An 18,242-nucleotide genomic window follows, 5' to 3' on the forward strand; every position below is an offset into this window, starting at 1 on the left:
CACTTCTTATTGCACATTAATACAAAACTATAACACTTCATTTTTTTCATGTAAGGGATATTATGGGTAATCCTACAACCTGTTCTTGGGTCCCTTGAAATCAGGACATTTCTCTTTTGCACAAACTTGAATAGAAACTGCTCTGGGGGAAGAAAGAAAGAAAAGAAAGAAAAAGAAAAGAAAAGAAAAGAAAGAAAGAAAAGAAAGAAAGGAAAGCTAGCACATGAACAAAAAAAAGCACTTAATATACTTATTTTTGTATGTGTCCTCCCCACTAGATTTTGAACTTTGAAAGCAAAAGATATGACTTCTCCTTTGTTTCCTCACTGGTGAACACTAAACAAAAGTAGAACTCCAGGGGTGCCTGGGCTCAGATGATTGGGCATCTGCCTTCAGCTCAGGTCGTGATCTCCTGGTCCTAGGATAGAGCCCCATCCCCGTGTCAGGCTCCCGGATCAGCGGGGAGCCTGTTTCTCCCTCTCCCTCTGCCCCTACCCCCACTCCTGCTGTCTCTGTCTCAAACAAATAAAATCTTTATTAAAAAAAAAAAAAGTAGAACTCCAATATCTGAACTGATGCTATCATTTAGTGTACTTTCCAGTTCACTAACCAAATGAATCCTCACAACAGATCACCATTCCCTCTCTCAGAATAGGAACAAAAAAAAATCTCAGAAAGCAGAAGAAACTGGTTCAAAGTCACTGAACTAGTGACTAGAACTCTTAAGACTGTTATCTTTTAAGTGGATATTCTTTCAGGCAACAATGACTACAATCATCACTGAAAACTTTGTTTAAATTTTCAGTGAAGGGGCGCCTGGGTGGCTCAGTCGTTGGGCGTCTGCCTTTGGCTCAGGTCGTGATCCCGGGGTCCTGGGATCAAGCCCGCATCGGGCTCCCTGGTCGGCGGGGAGCCTGCTTCTCCCTCTCCTGCTCCCCCTGCTTGTGTTCCCTGTCTTGCTGTGTCTCTCTCTGTCAAATAAATAAGATCTTTAAGAAAAAAAAATAAAATTTCAGTGAAATATATGATATATTCCTAATTTATAAAACAAACATTCTGTACATGCCACTCAAAAATCAATATTCAAACACTACAATATTCCTTAGTAGAAAAAAGTTTATCTTTGGAAATTATTTTTCAAAAGTTATTCTACAATCAACCATAATATGGTCTGCTTTTCCTATAAAAATTCTCTCATCTGATTCTAAATTTGAGTTCCTTTGCCTTTCCAAATTTTTTTTTAAGTAGGCTCCATGCCTAATGTGGAAACCAACATGGGGCTTGAACTCACAACCCTGAGATCAAGACCTGAGCTGAGATCAAGAGTTGGACGCTTAACCAACTGAGCCAGCCAGGCGTGCCCCCCAATGTTTTTTAAGGATTTTATTTTTTTTAAGCAATCTGTACACCCAACATGGGGCTCAAACTCACAACCCCAAGATCAAGAGTCTCATGCTCCACTAACAGAGCTAGCTAGGCGCCCCTGCCTTTCTCAATTTTTAATTCACTGTGACTAGTGTTTTTTCCCCAAATTAGGACCACAAAGCACCTACCCTCCCACCACCCACTTCCTTGCCAATCAACTAAGCACCCACTATATCAATCAATAAGTGGTTTTCAAACTACTGGGTACTAATCCAAAGAAAATGAAAACACTAATTCAAAAAGACAGATGCACCCCTATGTTTACTGAAGCATTATTCACAACAGCCAAGATATAAGAACAACCCAAATGTCCCATGAATGGATAAAGAAGATGTGGTGTACACACACACACACACACACACACACACACACACACACAATGGAGTAATATTCAGACATAAAAAAGAATGAGATCTTGCCATTTGCCACAACATGGATGGATGAAGATACTATGCCCAAGAGAAGTAAATCAGAGAAAGAAAAATAACATATGATTTAACTTATATTCATATAGTGATAAAATAAACAACAGATTCATAAATACAGAGAAATGGGTAAGATAGATGAAGGGGATTAAGAGGTATAAACTTCCAGTTTTAAGTCATGGAGTTGAAAAGTACAGCAAAGGGAATATATTAACAATACTGTAATAATGCTGATATATGGTAACCACAATTACTGTGGTGAGCACTGAATAATGTATAGAACTGTTGAGTCACTGTGATACACACCTGAAACTAATTTAACATTGCAATGTCAAATATACTTCAACAATAAAAAAAAATTCTTGTTTCTTTTTACTTTTCCTCTCCAAATGTATGGAACAGCAGCTTGATAAAAGCAAAAATATTTTAAGAATAAGTAAACAGCTCAGGCGGTTAAGCACCCGCCTTCAGCTCAAGTCATGATCCCGGGGTCCTGGGATCGAGCCCCACGTCAGGCTCCCTGCTCACTGGGAAGTCTGCTTCTCCCTCTGACCCTCCCCTCTCTCATGCTCTGTCTCTCTCTCAAATAAAATCTTTAAAAAAAAAGAATATAATAAAAAAAATAAGTAAACAGCTCAACATGTTGTTTTTCTATCCCTAAAAAGGACAATAATAAACTTAAGAGACATTCCTCTGAAAATTGCTTAAAATCAACGAGATATGAATTATCATGCATCATATACAAAAGGAAAAGAAAATATACACTAGAGCGTGCCTGGGTGGTTTAGTCAGTTGAGCTTCTGCCTTTGGTTCAGGTCATGATCCCTGGATCCCAGGATCCTCTGCCATCAGGCTCCCCGCTCCACAAGGAGCCTGCTTTTCCCTCTGCCTGCCACTCCCTTTGCTTGTGTGCTCTCCCTTCCCACCCACTCTCTCTCTAGCAAAAAAATAATACAATCTTTAAAAAAAGAAAATACACACTATAGCTAAGTAATAATTTGGCAGAAAAGATTGGAGTATTTCCCTCTAACAGAAATCCGGTAAATTTCATTAAGTTATCCTCTAAAATCCACTTCATTTTCCTCAACCTAAGACTTTTACACATCCTGGTTCATCTACCTAAAACACTCTCCCCACTTCATCCTACTCATCTTCAGCTCTTACTCAAGTACCATTCTTGGAGGGACTTTCTCCAACCTATTCTATCTAATGATCTCTCCCCGTTAAATTCTCTCCAGGCATATCATTCCTTGGCTCCAAAATATTCATCGTAAGTTTTATTATATACTTCTTTCTGTGTTTAATGTCTTATTCTCCCAAGACAGCATAAGCTCCATGAAGTCTGCTGGTGGGTTGTTTAAAAAAACAAAAAACAGCTTTATTAAGGTATATTTTACGTACCACAAAATTCACTCTTTTCAAGTGTATAATTCAATGATGCCTAGTAAATTTACGAAGTTATACAACTGTCACCAAGTGACTGCTTGTTAAGTTTGGAATTTAGAAGGAGATAAATATTTGGTGAATGAATAAATGAATTTGATAATGAGTTACTCTTGTAATCCCATTACTACTACTATGTATTCGGTACACCACATGATTTTAAGGCAAAATTGCTTTTATTCCATTCCATTCCAAATATCCTTCCTTATTTCCATTTCCAATCAAAGTCAGCTCTTCTACAAGGCCCCAAATTGAACCTATTCACATATTAGCTTACTGCCTCACTTGGGCAACAGTGACTCAGGTCAAGTTCATGTGTGCATACTACAACTCCTTTTTCTCTACCAAGTAATCTCCTCCTCTGCCCCTACCCATGTTAATAAAACACTCAATAAAAACAAAGGGAAGTTTAGAAGGGGTAATGTTACTCACTGGTGAAGACAGGGCCTTTATTTAATGGATGTACCTTTGTAAAATTGAAGTGATAGAAGTTCTTGGTACTGACATACATCTAGTTGGGTTCTAAATATATATAGAGTGACCTACCATATAACTGGAAACCTTTTTCAGATATCATCAGTCTCTCTGTTGTTTATCCATGTATAAAACGGAAATTTTCTAGTTCTATTTTTTAAATTTCAGTATTGTATTCACTTTTGGAACAGCTTTTCAGATAAAAGATTTAATTCATGTATAAAATAACTTTAAAAAGCTATTGTGGCACAGTCGTTAAGCGTCTGCTTTCGGCTCAGGTCATGATCCCAGATCCTGGGATCGAGCCAGCATCAGGCTCCCTGCCCAGCAGGAAGCCTGCTTCTCCCTCTCCCGCTCCTCCTGCTTGTGTTCCCTCTCTCGCTGCGTCTCTCTCTGTCAAATAAATAAAATCTTAAAGAAAAATAAAAATAAAAACATTTTTAAAAATATTTTAAAAATTAAATTAAAAATTTAATATTAAAAATAGTTTTAAAAATGTTTTAAGTAACAACAAAGAGGGGTGCCTGGGTGGCTCAGTCGTTAAGGGTCTGCCTTCGGCTGAGGTCATGATCCCAGGGTCCTTGGACAGAGCCCCGCACTGGGCTCCCTGCTCAGCGGGAAGCCTGCTTCTTCCTCTCCCACTCCCCCTGCTGGTGTTCCCTCTCTGGCTATGTCTCTCTCTGTCAAATGTCTTTAAAAAAATAAATAAAACAGGGCGCCTGGGTGGCTCAGTTGGTTAAGCGACTGCCTTCGGCTCAGGTCATGATCCTGGAGTCCCGGGATCGAGTCCCACATCTGGCTCCCTGCTCGGCAGGGAGTCTGCTTCTCCCTCTGACCCTCTTCCCTCTCGTGCTTTCTATCTCTCATTCTCTCTCTCTCTCTGAAATAAATAAATAAATAAATTTTTATAAATAAATAAATAAAACAAAGAAACAAAAAAAATCTAAAAATGAGCAAAGAATGTGAACAGACATTTCTCCAAAGGTACACAAATGAAAAGACATTCAACATCTTTTTTTTTTTTGAGATTTTTATTTAGTTTTTGACAGAGAGACACAGCGAGAGAGGGAACACAAGCAGAGGGAGTGGGAGAGGGAGAAGCAGGCTTCCAGCCGAGCAGGGAGCCTGATGCAGGACTCGATCCCAGGACCCTGGGATCATGACCTGAGCCGAAGGCAGACGCTTCATGACTGAGCCACCCAGGCCTCCCTAACATCTTTATCTCTTAAGGAAATGAAAAGCAAAACCACAATGTAACACCAGCTCACCCCCATTAAGATGGCTACTATCAAACAAATAAACCAACCAACCAACCACAAAAAAAAAAGAAAGAAAGAAAGAAACAACTGTTAGGAGAGGATGTGGAGAAAATGGAACCCTTGTGCTTTGCTAACAGGAATGCAAAATGGTGCAGCAGCCCTGGAAAACAGTTTGGATGTTCCCCAAAAAGTTAAACATAGAATTACCATATGATGCAGCAATTCCACTGCTAGATACATACTCAAAAGAATGAAAAGCAGGGACTCAAACAGACATTTGTACACAAACATTCACAGCGGCATTATTAACAACAGGCAAAACGTATGTTAAAAAAGAAACCACTGGGGGCACCTGGCTGGCTCAGTCAGTAGAACATGTAACGCTTGACCTTGGGGGTGAGTTCAAGCCCCACATTGAGCATGGAGCCTACTTAAAAAAAAAGAGAGACAGACAATGGGTCCAAAATGGAGTCACCCAGGCTAAACCTAAATCACCAAACTAAAACTTAATATCTACCTAACTGCCTCCCCCAAGAATGTAATCTTAACCAGTCAGTCTGGAATTTCCTGGTCAGCACTAGTGAGGTAATCTGTCTGATAGACTCAGGCTGTCCACCCAAGTATGGTGACCTGCCTGAAACAACCCACTCTTTGCTAGTAACTTCCTTGTCCCGCCTCCTTCTGCCTATAAAAGCCTTCCATTTTGTACAGCTCCTGAGAGCTCCTTTCGATCTGCTGGATGGGATGCCGCCTGATTCATGAATAGTTGAATAAAGCCAGTTAAGACTGTTAAATTCAATTGAATTTCGTTTTTTTTAACAGGGAGAAACAATCCAAATGTCCATCAACAGATGAATAAACAAAATGTTGCATACACATACAATGGAATTCAGCCTTAAAAAGGAAGTAAATTCTAATAACAGAGATGAACCATGAAAACATGCTAAATGAAATAAGCCAAACACAAAAGGACAAACACATTCCACCTACTTGAGGTACCAAGAATAGGCAAATTTATAGAGACAGAAGATAGAATAAAGGTTACCAGGGGTTAGGGGTAAAAGGGAATGAGGAACTACTGTCTACAGAGTCTCTGTTTGGGATGATAAAAAAAGTTCCTTAGACAGTGGTAATGATTGCACAACATTGTAACTGTACTTAATGCCATAACTTGTTCATTTAAAAATTGTTAAAATTGTAAATTTTGTTATGTATTATTTAACCACAATTTTTTTCAAACATAGCCACAGTAATTTCTACTATTATATTCTCCAATACTAGTGTACAATGAAGAAGCCATGCACAGACGAGAGATTATTCATAAACGATAATAAAAATAGCCGTCATTTTACTGGTGAGGGAAAAGTGACAAGTCACAATGCATTCATTTCAGCCATTTTCTGTCCTAAAACAATGGCATTCTAATAAAAAACATACTGTAACATTTACTTCATTCAGTGAAGAATTTTATGACACTGTGATATGCCTTTCTACATCTTTCTAAAGACTTAAGTTGTATCAAAAATCCCTAATTGGTGACACAACTAAACTGGAGAAAATACTGCCCTAATTTTAAAAGCAGCATAGATTAATAAAGGAGGAGCTCCCAATGGAGACACAAATAGAGCCCGTCCAATTTCATCAAGTAATTAGTAAATGCACAGTCCGCATGAGAAACCCAGGCCAAGAAGTATGGCTACTGTACTTGGAAAAAGGAAAGTTGGAAGACACAGCCTCACATTAACTCAGAAAGTCATTACTTCAAACTATCACTTAATGTCTGCCTTTAAAAGTGCATCCCAGTTATTTAATGTCCACAGTATGCACTACCGTGGTTCCGGCTGTCATTTTTAGATTACCAGCTCCTTGAAAAGAAGGTAAATGTCGAACCTGAGGTACTTTTCTCGGTGATTAAATTGCATAATGCGGAAACGAATGAAATTCTACAACTGCCTTTCTAAAACTCAGTTTGATTTTTAATTAATTACAAACAAAAGTCTACCGATTTCTCACTTGTCAAGTGTGCCAACCGATTCAATTTCCTATAACCTTATCTCGGAAAGCAGTCGCCCCATCTGAAACTTAACGCTGTACCCCCTCCGGCCTGCGTATTCAAAGTGCATTCTAGACAAGTCCCGAATGTACCAATTTTGGCTATATTCTCCGAGCGATTTAAGGAAGTCAGCAACCACTCATCTCACGTGATCTTAAAAAGGGGCGCAGTTGAGCCCAGATTAAACCACACTTTTTTTTTTTTTTTTTTTTTTTTTTTTGCACCAACTTCACCGACCAGCATCAAGGAAGTCGGCAGGGAGGTGGCGCAATCTGGTGTTCAGGGGAGACTAGCAAACGCGTGGGTTGCTGCGCCTTGGACTTTGGGGGAGCTAAGAGGTAAGAAGGCACACCCGCTCACGCGCATTGCAGCGGCTGAAAAATCGAAGACTGCCACACCCCCCAGCAGCCCGGGCACGGCTTCATCTCCTCAAGCTCGAGCAGAAAGAGGGCCCGCTCTACGTACTAGCCCATCTTCAGGGCACTGCCCCCAACCCGGGCACCCCGACGTGCAACGCCCTTGAGAACCGCGCGGGTGGGATTAGGCGCTGGGGGGCGCAGAGGGGGAGAGCCGCGGCGCTGGGCGACCGGCGCATGCGCAAATAAGGGTACCCGCCCGTTCACCTACCGTTGGAACCGCGACGCCCCGTTCCCCGGCCGCGGCCGCTTCTCCAGGACCTGCGGCGACGGCAATAGAGCGAGAACTGAGGCCCCAGGTGGCTCCGCGGCCGGCGAGCCTCCTCCTGTGGCGGCCGCTGGCAGGACGCTAACGCGACGGCTGTGGCGCGGGGCCAGCCCGGTAAGCAACCCCCGGATGCCCCCGGCGGTGGCCGCGGCGAAGACGCGGAAGAGAGGGCAGGAGCGGCGACTGAAGCAGTGGCTGAAGCGCAGACCCTCCCTAACGGCGAGCGGGAGGAGAGCGGAGGGCGGAGGGCGGGCGGAGGCCGGGCCGGACGTGACGTAAGTGGGAGGGGAGGGGCGGGTCCGCGGGCGGAGGCGGGGCGTACGCGCCCTGTTGGGGTGGGGGGGTTCCTCAAAGCCCCTCGCCGCAGCCTAGCAGCGTGTGGGCTTTAGAACCCACCCTGCTTTTCCCGCCCCAAACGTAGGCCCCTGAGTTAGAGTGCGAGAAGCCGGGCGCGGGCCAAAAGGAGGTGTGGGGGGGTCCTCAGCCAGAGGAGCTTGGAAAGAAGATAGAGAAAACTCGGGAGGGGACGTAGGAGGGATAAAGAGTAAATCTGGAAGACCGCGGTCTCCTGGTCTCGGCAGAGTGGCCCGTGCCCTCCTGCAGAAGGCCCGGAAAACCCGGGTGCCCTTATCCAGGTGAGGAGCATGGAGACCGAAAGCCACCAGACAGGCCGAAGCGATGACTCACGTTCCCATTCCCAGCGTTGGGGGTCAGATCGGGGACCCTGCCCGCCCTCCACCCTTCCTCTTCACCTAAGGACAAGACCTACACTCCAGAGAGAACATATATGCCTCTAGTGCGGAAACCGTTTGGGAATATGAAAGTTGATAGGCTACATGTTCACAGGGAGTTTCCTATACTAAACCAGAGGTTCAAAGGCAGAGCTGAAAGGAGGCATAAAGAATAAGGTGCCCTCTGAGCCTAGGGAGTCGGTACTTGCATGGCCACCCAGACCGACCCTGCAGCTCCCACGCGCTCACAGACGTGTGAATATTCAGCCAATCTCTTCTTTCCTTTAGCGTGTTAACGGCTTTGAGATCTTCCATTGACTAAAACGCAGTGTTCTGTTTTTGACTCCGTGATGGCTGGTAGATCCACACCTGCACAAAGAACTCTGGGTGTCTGTCAAAATATAAATGGCCACAATTCGGTGTCTCCTGCCTGCCTGAGGTGCAAGTCAGAATATGCCAAACAAGAACCCTCATAGAACTTGGGACGAGATTTTTTTTTTAAAAGAAAAGAAAAAGTCACCCTGTGAGATGATGTGTTACAGAGGCCAGGGTAGCTCCCAATTTTCATCAGAGAGTAAAATAAATCATTTGTAACTTCAGTGTCACATGCCCAGTTGATGCTGTCATAAAAGAAGGGTGGGGTCCATCAAGAGCCTAGAACCAGCAGAATCTGAATAAGAATGTATTCAGTGGGCTCCCACTCTGTCCAGGAGAGAGGCTACTGATTGCAATGACCAGGATCAATAGCTATTATCAGGACAGGTAAAAACTTAATTCAAATTCAATCCCTCACTCAGCAAATAGTCACTGAATGCTTACTGTGTTCTATTCTCTCTGTACTCATCAGCAAATGAGATCTTTGCCTTTACTGAATTTATATACTAGCAAACTTAAATTCTGGATATCCTTTAAGAACATGCAAAGACCCATGCTCTGATTCCATACCCATAAAGTGGTCTTCCCATCACTTAAGGGGTCTCAAGTAAATAAACCCACTAAGAAGCAAGTGTCCAAGGCACATGACTAATACTGGTTAAACTAGCTATACACTCTTTCTCAATTAATAGATTCACATCAGGATTATAAATCAGCTTCTGTTCACTGGGTTGAATTATCAAGGCGTTATAACAAAAAAATTTGTTTTATCCATATTAATTTCACAGAGCCTGATTAAGCTTAAGTGAGGTAATCTTGCCAAACCAAGGACCAGACAGGGCCTCAGTTTCATAGCAGCCCAATCAAGATGCAGCGTACACGTTCAGCCTTGTATCTTTCTTTAAACATCTTAAATGGAAGCCTTACCTGTGGTTCCATACTTGAAGAACAGGGGGGACATGATTGCTTCTAAAGCTTAATCATAAGCTAGTAAAACTTAGAGTACCTGCCCCACCTATGCAACACAGGCTCTTGTTGACATAACTGACTGTAATAGATAACATTACTCTGAGTATGAAACCCAAGACTGTAAGCTCCCAGAGGACAGAGATTGCCTAGCATTTATGGCCCCACTGCCAAAATATGGGCTCCCAAAAACAAATGAATCAATTTAATGACCACTTTCCCTTGTAAAACTCAAGAACATGCCCTTGGAAGATATCTTTTCCAGATCCTACTTCATAGTATATAACCAGTGTGATACGTGACCAATACAAATCCATGCAAGATTCAGGAGTATCATTTTAAAAAACAAAAACAAACCAAAAACTCTTTATTTTTTTTATCTTTCACCATCCCTTTAAACCTGGTATGGGAGTACATCTGTTATATACTTGATTCAGGCAGGTTTCATGAGTTCCATGGTCGCCCTTAGGAATAGAAAATTCCTAGGGTGTTTGAGAGGTGCCTGGCTGGCTCAGTCAATAGAGCTTATGACTCTTGATCTCGGGGTCGTGAGTTTAAGCCCCCATATGTTGATCTGAGCAAAAGCACTCTGTTTTGGCAGTTCTTTTACTATTTCAGCCCTGTGGAATCTGGAGGCCTACCTCTAACTTCTTGTGTGCTGAAACTTGTTTTTCTCTGTAAGGACCCTGTCAGATAAGATCTATGACCACTCTCACACTGGCCCATTTGCAAGTGACCCTGGGGCCACCCGGTCTAGTTGTGCGTGTTGATGCACTCCACACCCTAGGGAGTGCCCTTCACATCATCCTTGTTGTAGATTTGTATCTTTATTTTGACAGTTTTCCAGCAGGTGGCAGTAAAGTGTTTTGTCCAAAGTAAGTGTGACTGTTTACAAATAGATGTCAAGTGTCTGGATGTGAGAACTTTCTCATCGTGCTATTTAGGCTAGTGGTAGCGCTCTGTGGTCCACACCTGGTCTACGTGAATCTCTCATGCACTTCTTGCCCAAACAAACTGGGGAGTACAGGCCAACTCAGTGCGGTTTCAGCATTCCTCAGCTCTTTTGCCAGAACAGTTGCCAGCCCTTCTCTTGTCCTCTATATTTTCCAGGCAGGAATCAGACACAGGTCCACTGTGCCTCTCTAACTACAAGAGGCACATCTAAAATACTCTGAGTAGTTCCACTGAAGGTTCCTCTCCCTCAGCTTGTGGTAAAACTAAGGCAGGCATCTGGTAAGAATTCACGGCATTGCAGCAAAGTCTCCAAAGAAATAATATTCTCACTTGACCTTTTATAACTTGTTCTAAGCATTTAGAGTTATCTACCTGATTCTGTCTAAATTTCCAGGGGGAGTCCATTTCAGAACTCATTTTAGTGAGCTTTTTGGAGGTGGGGGCATTTGTTAGTTTGTTTTGTTTTGTTTGTAATATCCTGGTGCTTCAGTTAAAAACAGTAGTTCTCAACCAAGGCTAATTTTCATGGCCATGTCTAAAGACACTTCTATGAGCTATTGGCACCCAGCAGGGGAAGTGCTATTGGCATCTAGCAGGTAGAGGTTAAGGACACTGCTAAACATCCTATGATGTATGGGACAGCCTTCCCGACAAGAAAGAATTATCTAGCCGAAAATGTAACATCTCGTGACAAAAAGAATTTCTACACTTTGCAGTCACTGTAAGAAAACTCCTCAAAATTACATCACTTTTTTTCTTCCTTTTGCCTCCAAATTTTTCACCTCTAGATGTAGAAGTTACATTTTAATATATAATTGGTGTCAAAAACAGCATTTCAGATAGCTGTTCGGCCAGGATGAGAAGTGACTAGTGTGCTGCTAAGACTTCCTCTGAAGGTGAGGCCTGCCAGAAAAATTGTTTCAGGTGAAATTTTTTAAGTATTTCTTTGCAAGGTGACTTTTATAGCCTAGGAAAACAAACACCTTACCCAGCTTCTCTGAGCAGAGGCTTTTGGCCCCTCAGAAATAAAGTCGGGGTGCCTGGGTGGCTCAATTGTTAAGCATCTGCCTTCAGCTCAGGTCATGATCCCAGGGTCCTGGGATCAAGTCCCACATCTGGCTCCCTGCTCAGCGGGGAGTCTCCTTCTCCCTCTCCCACTCCCCCTGCTTGTGTTCCCTCTCTCACTGTGTCTCTCTCTGTCAAATAAATAAACAAAATCTTAAAAAAAAAAAAAAGTGAAGTCATGAGTCAAATCACTAGAGAAGAAATATCTATTTGCTGCAACCCCAAAACACGTTCTAGAGGCCAGGGAGGACTCCAGCATGTCTGCCTCCCCAGGGTTACCCGCGTCACTGGGATGAGACTGAAGTTAGGGAGCAGCTGTCTTGTCTTCTTGGTGCTTTACAGCGGACGACCTCATTATTCACATTATTCAAGGAGGATGCAAATGGACCTCCCCCTCAGCCCTACCCGTCAGACACTTTGAATTCAGCTCTTCTAGATGCAGCAGGATGTTGAGCCCTTCTCTTGTGCCTTCGGTAGGAAACTTTATTTAAGTGTCCTCCTCACTCTTATTGATCTCATATCTGGCCAAGGCTATTAGAGGACCAGCACAGAGATTAACTTTTGTTCACTCAAGGCTGCTATTATCTTTTTTAATACAGTGTTCATAAGAAACTGGAGCCATAGTAGCCAGCAAAAGCCAAAAAGACATATCCCATCCCCACCAATCCTATCACTTAAAAAGTAAAATAGGCACAATAAACATTCAATACTTATGAAAGTTGAACCTAGAATAAGAACATGGAACTTATAATAAGAAAACCTGGGGGCGCCTGGGTGGCTCAGTCGGTTAAGCATCCGCCTTCGGCTCAGGTCATGATCCTGGGGTCCTGGGATCGAGCCCAGAGATCAGGCTCCCTGCTCAGCGGGGAGCCTGCTTCTCTCTCTCCCTCTGCTGCTCCCCCTGCTTGTATTCTCTCTCTCTCTCTGTGTGTCAAATAAATAAATAAAATCTTAAAAAAAAAAAAGAAAACCTGTATTTGTGTTCTAGCCCTTTCACTTAGTAGCCATGTGACTCTGATCAAGGTACTTAACCTAAATGTACCTTAGAGTCCCCATTGGTAAAATAGGAAAAATGATACTGAAATGAATTGGTATGGTTAAAAGTGTTTTATAAGCTGTATACATTTTTTTTTTCACTCTTCTCTCCTATGCTGCTTTCAGAGACCTAAAGAAGTTTCTGGAGATGTTTTGCCACCGTCTGGGTTTTTATTACTAGCAATGAGCCCCATGTGGAAGTCTTTCTTGGCAAAAGTTGCTAAATACTTGTAAATTTATTTTTAAGTGAAAACCAACAACCACTAAGAACCCCAAACTCTCGGTGCTATTTTTAAGATATTCTGAACCTTGTGAATTGTAATACATAGGAGCGTACCTCCTCCCTAATTAGGAAGCATATTTACACTGCCCACTTATAGAAGCAGATATATATATAGATAAGTATGGGAAACATGCAGTTTTGTGTGCAAGAAAAACTGCACAGGACACAATGTTGTAACTACCTGGACTCCCACAAAGCAGTAAAATGCTGTCGAAGTCAGTCAAACTCAACTAATTTTTTCTTCCTGAAGTATTCGTGTATACTGGGAAAAAAGAAAGGACTAAAAACTCCACAAAATTAAAATTTTCTCATAAAGAAGGAACTCACCATAAGAGAGTGGTATTGCTGGCTCTTCTGAGGAATGCAATGGAATCTGCCTGGGCCACTTTCCCCAGGACCATTGTGCCAGCATGCGAGAATGCATGTTCTTCATAAACAAAAAAAAAAATATTTCTCGCTGCAAAGAGAAGAAACTGTTCCAGGGTGTACAAATCCCACGCCAACATCCAAAATAATGGCAAATACTGTTCTGATCTTAGCAACCCCAAGTAACCTTTGAGCCATTTATTTATTCAAAACATATTTCTTGAGCAACTATTATGGGTCCGGGCTGTGTTAGGGCATATAATAGTGATCTCTGCCCTGAAAAAGCTTCATCTTACATATCTCTGGAATAGAATGTTTCTGGAATAGAACCAAAGCTCACATAATGTTTATTTCTTCTTCTATATTCACTCACACAGCTACTGGTACCATCCAGTTTAAAGAGCTGCAACAATTGACAGTAATGCTCATCTTTGCCAAGTCCACATTTTTGCCCTGATCGCTCAGAATTCACTGTATGACAATAATATAAGCCAATGAAATCATTAGCTATAAGAGTAAGTTGTTTGGGGGGCGCCTGGGTGGCTCAGTCAGTTAAGCGTCTGCCTTCGGCTCAGGTCGTGGTCCTAGGGTCCTGGGATCGAGCCCCACATCGGGCTCCCTGCTCAGTGGGAAGCCTGCTTCTCCCTCTCCCACTCCCCCTGCTTGTGTTCCCTCTCTCGCTCTCTCTCTCTGTCAAATAAATAAATAAAATCTTTAAAAGAATAAAAATAAATAAATTTTTTAAAAAAGACTAAGTTGTTTTGGCTTCTTGATTAAATTCCCATAGTCAACTAAGTATTTTTTCCACAGTCAGAACTTTTATTGTTTAAAAAAGAGGGGATGGTGCCTGGCCGGCTCATTTGATAGAGCATGTGACTCTCGATCTCAGGGTCATGGGTTTGAGCCCCACATGGGAGGTGGAGTTTACAGAAAAAAAAAGAAAAAGATATCCTTTTCTCTTCTCTCCTCTCCCCACATCCATGTAAGGGAAATTTAAAAAGTGTTCAAAGATTCAATGAGATTATGACCCTCACAAAATCATGGGCATTCTGCTACCCAGGTAGGAAAAAAAAATCCAGAAATCCAGGCAGGAGTATCTTGGCATTCTGCGTACTCTTCCTCTTCCTCAGAAGGTTTAGGCTTTTGGATCTTCCTACCATTTGACCAGCCAGACTCCTTAAACCCCTTCATTAGGGCCACACCTTCTCTGGCAAACTAACAGCCCAGATATTTGCATACTGCAATCTAAATGCAACCATATTTATGCCAAATATTTTCACCTGACTGCTCTTTTCCACTAAAGACAGGGTATATAATGATTTACAGAAGCATCTAGTGTTTTTCCAGTCCCCAAGCTCATCAGCAGAGAAACTCTGAAGTATGAAGGCTTACATTCTTTTTTTTTTTAAGATTTTATTTATTTGACAGAGAGAGACACAGTGAGAGAGGGAACACAAGCAGGGGGAGTGGGAGAGGGAGAAGCAGGCTTCCCGCCGAGCAGGGAGCCCAATGCGGGGCTCGATCCCAGGACCCTGGGATCATGACCTGAGCCGAAGGCAGACGCTTAACGACTGAGCCACCCAGGGGCCCCTGAAGGCTTACATTCTTATTTCACTCTTTCATAGTGATGGAAACCAAACTGTACACAGGGGAGAAGTATTACAGTTATTATGCATGTCTTATCACCCTTTCAGAGCATGGCACTGCCTGTATACTAAATGAGTGTCTTACCAAAAATAAGTACCATGAAAACACTTGTTGAAAAAAGAAATGGCCCTTAGCATAACCAAATTTTTCATCTTTTTTTTTAAGATTTATTTCTTTATTTGAGAGAGAAAAAGGGAGGAGCAGAGGGGGAGGGAGAGTCTTTTTTTTTTAAGATTTTATTAATTTATATGACAGAGAAAGAGAGAGAGCACAAGTAGGCAGAGTGGCAGGCAGAGGGAGAAGCAGGCTCCCCGCCGAGCAGGGAGCCCGATGCGGGACTCGATCCCAGGACCCTGGGATCATGACCTGAGCCGAAGGCAGACGCTTAACCGACTGAGCCACCCAGGTGCCCCAAATTTGTTGCCTTTTAACAAGGTTTTGCTAGTGGTTTCTTCTTGTTTGCTTTATGTATATTGTTTTCCTCCACCTGGAATACTTGGATACTTCTTACTCATTGATGCACTCAAAAATATTTATTGAGCACCTAGAATGTACCAGGTACTCTGCCAAGTGCTGGTGACATAGCAGTGAACACAGTAGATTAGTTCCTGCCTTGTGGAGAACACAGTGTAATTATGTCAATAAGCCTAAGTCCAGTTTAAGTGTCCTAAGTATCACTTTCTCTGGGCAGCCGCTGTGACCTCATGTAGGTTGGATAAGGAATCTGTTTTCTCTGGGCCTCAGACATCTTGCCCATATTTCACATTGGAGACTTCCCCCAAACTCACATCCCTAAAGGAGAACACACACAAAAAAGCCTGACCTACCAAAGGAAAGAGTAAGGAAACCTGAATGTCTCCACCTTAATTAAGAATGGAGTAGAGAAAAAAAACTCGCCTCTGAGATTTCCTAAGCAAGTTTTACAAGCATATTGAGGCAAGCAGAATTTCACACTACCTGTGGGAACCAGAAAACCCTGAGCTGAAAATTATAAAGGTTATCACTTTAGTGCCCCCAGTCACCTTGCATAACCAAAAGTAAAAATCCTCTCTGGAGGGGCAACGGGGTGGCTCAGTAGGTTAAGTGTCTGCCTTGGGCTCAGGTCATGATCCCAGGGGTATGCTTCTCCCTCTCCCTCTGCCCCCCGCCCCCCCGCTCGGTGCTGGCTCGCTCTCTATCTCACTCTCTCTCTCAAATAAATCTAAAAAAAAAAAAAAAAGGAAATAATGAGCTTCAGAATAATACCAGCAATGACTGGTATTATTAGTATTCTATTATAATATTATAAGTATTCTAGTTATCAAATAAAGTATATGTGTGACACTGATATAATAAGAAATACATATTTGGTCTTTTTCTCTAGTTCTTGGCACAGAGCTTCTTAAACCCTTGTCATTTCCTGAGTAATAGGGGTAAAAGAAGTGTATTTCGTTATTCATAATACGTCCCTTTTTCCATCACACCTGAGCTTATGCTAATAAGTTGACTTACAGTGGGGCCCCTAGATAGCCTCAGCTGGGGCTGATGCCAGAAAATCCAAATGATGAGGGTTAGAACTTGGCAAACCGCCCCCCACCCCCACCCCGGCCTCCTGGGAAGGAAAGAGGAAGCTGGAGATGATAAGCTCTATAAAAACTTGAACAACAGGGATGCCCGGGTGGTTCAGTCGTTGAGCATCTGCCTTCGGCTCAGGTCATGGTCCCAAGGTCCTGGGACTGAGCCCCGCATCGGGCTCCCTGCTCTGCGGGAAGCCTGCTTCTCCCTCTCCCACTCCCCCTGCTTGTGTTCCCTCTCTCGCTGTGTCTCTCTCTGTCAAATAAATAAGATCTTCAAGAAAAAAATAAAATAAAATTTCAGTGAAATATATGATATATTCCTAATTTATAAAACACTTAAACATTCTGTATCTGCCACTCAAAAATCAATATTCAAACACTACAATATTCCTTAGTAGAAAAAGTTTATCTTTGGAAATTATAAGTTTCAAAAGTTATGTTAACATTTTAAAACCTGTGATCAATACCAATAGAAGAGGGCACCTGGGTGGCTCAGTCGTTAAGCGTCTGCCTTCGGCTCGGGTCATGATCCCAGGGTCCTGGGATTGAGTTCCGCATCGGGCTCCCCGCTCGGCGGGAAGCCTGCTTCTCCCTCTCCCACTCCCCTTGCTTGTGTTCCTGCTCTCGCTGTCTCTCTCTGTCAAATAAATAAAATAATAAAAATAATAATAAAATAAAATAAAATGTTAAAATATTCAGTGACGTGATGAAATGTGTACCATTCCATCCCGTGCAGAGCTTTGCCAGTACATGGGCACCATTCTTGCTCTGTGTACAATCTAAAAATCAGGGCGATTTGAAGGATATCAGAGTGATGCTTTTTTTTTAATAAATTTTTTTTAATTTTCAGGTATATTTTATTTTTATTATTATTTTTTAAGTAATCTCTACACCCAACATGGGGTTTGAACTCACCACTCAGAGATCGAGTTGTATGCTCTGCTGACTGAGCCAGCCAGGCGCCCCTAGAATGATACTTTTCTTAACTCCATGTAAGCTCTTTCCAGAGTTGGGGCAAATTATCCACAAGCAGGAAAACAGGATTCCCCTTCCTTCAGCCCTTACCCCTGTACAGGGATAAGGGCTGAAGGAAGGGGAATCCTGTTTTTTGTCTGTGTTCTCACCTGGATATTTTACACAGTGGTAGGAGCTGAATGTACAAACCACAGAGAAGTTAGTGGGCACCTACAATCCAAGAACGCTCCCTGAGACCTAAAGAGAAATTTCATTATTAGAGATCTAGTATGTCTGATAAAATCTGACCTGCTGATCTGAGAGGAAGCAAACAGACAGATGAACTTAGAAGGTTCTATCCCAGCCTAGGAGTCTTGGATTCTGAGATACTGCAACTCTAGGATTGCCTTGACTCTTCCAAAGAAGCCCAAGACCTTTTCTTTTCTCTTCTTTTTTTTCTTTTCTTTTTTCTCTTCTTTTCTTTTCCTTTTTCCTTTCCCTTTTTAACAGAGCACCTTGGAAAAGACAGGAGGCCCCTGAAACACCT

General features: G+C 42.6%; 1 protein-coding gene across 11 annotated transcripts in view; it reads right to left on the reverse strand.

The window, feature by feature from the left end:
- The window catches only part of FAM13B (family with sequence similarity 13 member B), an 88,366-nt gene extending 80,357 nt beyond the window's left edge, over positions 1-8,009 (reverse strand). For all 11 annotated transcript variants that reach the window (XM_088023266.1, XM_028103736.2, XM_028103735.2 and 8 more), the window contains exon 1: positions 7,707-8,009. The gene's annotated coding sequence lies outside the window, so the exon portion shown is untranslated. The remainder of the gene's footprint in view (positions 1-7,706) is intronic.
- Positions 8,010-18,242: the final 10,233 nt, after the last annotated feature.

The sequence above is a fragment of the Eumetopias jubatus genome, unplaced genomic scaffold, assembly GCF_037043125.1.
Source record: "Eumetopias jubatus isolate StellerSeaLion01/CBP00866 unplaced genomic scaffold, mEumJub1_p1.0 scaffold_5, whole genome shotgun sequence".
NCBI lineage: Eukaryota > Metazoa > Chordata > Mammalia > Carnivora > Otariidae > Eumetopias > Eumetopias jubatus.